This window comes from Protobothrops mucrosquamatus, unplaced genomic scaffold (genome assembly GCF_001527695.2).
Source record: "Protobothrops mucrosquamatus isolate PMUCROS unplaced genomic scaffold, P.Mucros_1.0 scaffold229, whole genome shotgun sequence".
Taxonomy (NCBI): domain Eukaryota; kingdom Metazoa; phylum Chordata; class Lepidosauria; order Squamata; family Viperidae; genus Protobothrops; species Protobothrops mucrosquamatus.
Genome location: NW_015386580.1, coordinates 179,560 through 183,140, shown reverse-complemented (window position 1 = coordinate 183,140; position 3,581 = coordinate 179,560).

Here is a 3,581-nt window from a genome sequence, read left to right as displayed (position 1 = left end):
AAAATAGTGTACATCATAGGAAATCATATTTCCTTTTGCAATAAAATTATACATGTTGTCCTTTCTGACAATGCAGAAGATAATTTCTCATTTAAATACTAGTCCCTTAAGAGAAAACCCAATACCTCTACCGAGTTTATAGAAATAGGTTTTATGTCTATGTATATTCAGTGACTATATCTAGAAAGTCTATGTTCATAAATTGTACAACTGGAAATGAACACCTTTCAATACCTCATTAATTATATGGAATAAAGCTTCAACAATGCTCAGAAACTGTCCACAGGAAACAGCTCTGCTTTCCACCCCCACAGATCCATCTACAGAACATTTCCTTGTCAAAGGTTTGTGTGGGCAGCTGCTGTTGTTGGATTAATTTGATTTTCAAGTCTTTCATAAAAGCCCTCAGGCAAGGACAAAAAACAAACAAACAAAGGGCAAAACATCTTCAGCCATTCCTTGCATTAAAAAAAAAAACTCTAAATGATAAGGAGATATTAGTAATTTACAAGGACAAAAGATAAAGTGTAAAAAACCTACAGCACTGCTTCGGTGCTCTGAAAGCTTAATAGTGCAGCAATCAGATCACTTTAATATAGAAGGCTCTTGCTTGAGATGAGCCCTTATTGTTTCTGCTTTCAAGATAAGAACTGAAGTTTCAAGGAAAACGTTATAGCATAGCTGTTGTTGCTGTGCCTGTAAAAGGCTCTCTAGCCTGCATTTTATCCAACAGTTCTCAGATGGCTTAATCTTCAAATAATGTAGCTTGGAAAAAAAGTTGGAAGACAGCATTGTTCATGATATGCAACAGAAACCCAAAGGGCTCTAATTCATTATCATCATAAAAAACATTTATAGGGCACCTCATATCTGTTTGTCAATCCTGCCTCAACTTGAACCTTTAAGCAAGAATGACCCTTGACTCCATTTGTTGAGAAAGTGATAGTTTATTAAAGGTCAAGTGGATTACAGTAAAGCAAAGCCAGAACTGAAGTTCGCCCACCAAAACCCTAGGTGTAATTTTCCCTGTCTTAGGCACCTTCCATTGCTGGTCCCACCCACCCCCATTGTCCAGTCAATTTCAAAGAAGATTGAAGGTCAGGGAAGTGACCTTGAAGCGCTGTCTCAGAGAGGCATATTTATGTCTGTTACTTTCACTTTCCCCCAAGCATTCCCTCTCCCTTTTACCCTCCCCCCCAGGGTTCATGACAGACTGGCACTGAATGATAGGAATACACAGGTGTGGGGTTACAGTTCTGACACTTTTCCTCTCTTGCCAATCATAAGAAAGTTCTTTGTTCCTCCACTCTCAGATCAGTCATTTCCCTGCTACCTGCTTTTTTCTTACCACATCTACTCATTTGATTGTGTATATACAGAGCCGTGATGCACACAACTTTTCTCCATTGTGGTGGGTCTCTCCCTCTCTGTCCCTGTCTTTCTGTCTCTCTCTCTGTCTCTGTCTCTGTCTCTCTCTGTCTCTTTCTCTATCTCTGTCTCTCTCTCTCTCTCTCTCTCTCTCTCACACACACACACACACACACAGAGACAGAGAGACAGAGAGAGAGACATAGAGACAGAGGAAGATAGAGAGAAGAGAGACAGAGAGACAGAGAGAGAAGCTTGAGAAATATTTTTTCCTGTACTCCAGCAATATGATTTATTAACAGTCTTTCTTGTTATAATAATAGCAGTTCACAAGCTTTCTTTCTGGCAAATAAGTCTATCACCTAGATGTAAGTCTCATTTATTCATATCAATAGTTGCTATATTTCTGTCTCTTACATAATTATTTTCTGTTTAAAAGCTCCTTGATATTTCTGGCCATTAGTTTTATCAGTAACTGGAAAATAGAGTCAGATGGATTTGGTTACTTTCTTGAAAATTTTGTTTCCTCCAAAATGGTGCATTAGCATTAGTACGATAAGGGAATAGATAACTTCCAAACATCTCTTTTGTGGGAGGAGTTAAAAACTTTCAAAGTCAGTGCTGAAAGATGTGGGAGGGGAGGAGCCTAGATATTAGGATGGGGAATGGATCCACGACTTCGGAATTCTAAATGACAGAGGGCCTTTCCATAGCACATTCAGTCCTTGAAAACGTGAGTTTCTAAATTTTAAAATCATGCCACCAGTTCCCCATCACTGGAGAAAATTATAGGGCCAACCAATCACCACTTAGAGTCTGAATCAACAGGAGCCCTCCAGCAAGACTCTTATATCATCTTTCTTTCTTTCTTTCTTTCTTTCTTTCTTTCTTTCTTTCTTTCTTTCTTTCTTTCTTTCTTTCTTTCTTTCCTTCCTTCCTTCCTTCCTTCCTTCCTTCCCCTCTCTCTCTCTCTCTCTCTCTCTCTCTCTCTCTCTCTCTCTCTCTCTCTCTCTTTCTCTCTCTCTCTTTTTCTCTCTTTCTTTCTCCCTCTCTGTCTCCCTCTCCCTCTCTGTTCTCCTCTTCTTTCCACTTTATGTCCTTTTCTCTCCTCATTTCTTTCATGTATCATCTATCTTTTATTCTCCCTACAATCAATGGCTGTACACAGGATTCAAATTTCTTTGGGAACACCCGTAGGTTAGTCTGCATGAGTTAAGCAACTGCAAGTCTTTTTTAAAAAAAAACAAAAAACTCAAACTCTGGGAGAATCTGCCTGATGATTTCCCCCCCTTCCTTTTATAATGAAAGTATTTTCTCTTGCATGAAATAACTTTGAAATTTACTCCAGATTATATATTTTTGTGAAAATAACTGGCACAGTGAAGATATATATATAGTCTTTAGCATTCCTGGAATCAATTTACCTAACAAATAAAAGAAGAGTAAATTAATTTCAGGTTGCACGAGAGAGTAGAAGTGAGTGAAAAAAAAGGGGGGGGACTTTGGGATTGGTTGTTCCAAAATCACTAAGGGATGAAACTAATATAAGAAATGTGCACTGGGGGATGCAGAGAAGGGCAAAATAAAAAAAATGATGGAAAATCAATCATGCCAGCAAATCACCAGCAGTGTGCACACTTTAATCCATCAATGGGAGATATATCTGTGATCATAAAAGCAGGTTAGAGTCAGCCTGAAAGCTTATAGGTGGGCGGGGGAGAGAGAGAGTGAGAGCAAGGGAGAGAGAGAGAAAGAGGGAGAGAGAGAGAGAGAGAGAGAGAGAGAGAGAGAGAGAGAGAGAGAGAGAGAGAGAGAGAGAGAGAGAGAGAGAGAGAGAGAGAGACGGAGGCAGGGAATAAAAGAAAATAAATATACTTGCTGAATTGCTGAGAAGCATTAGGACCAATAATGAGAGATCTCAGAAGACCTGCTGCTTAGAGTATTCTGCTTTCTTTAGAAGAGTGCCTTGATTCTGGATGATCCACACGGTTTGTTTTGTGTTTTTTTTTTAAATCACCCCCTTTGTAGTTTAATGGGCATTCCCATTGCTTTTTGTGCCTCTCTCTAAAAAGCATTGACGTGGAAAGAAGCAGCAGCAGGGGGTGGGGGGACTGCAGCTCTTCTAAAAATACGGAGGGCATGCAGGAGTGCGAGCAGGCTGGGGAGGAGGAGGAGGGTGTGAGAGTGCCTCACACCATGTTTTCTGGATACCA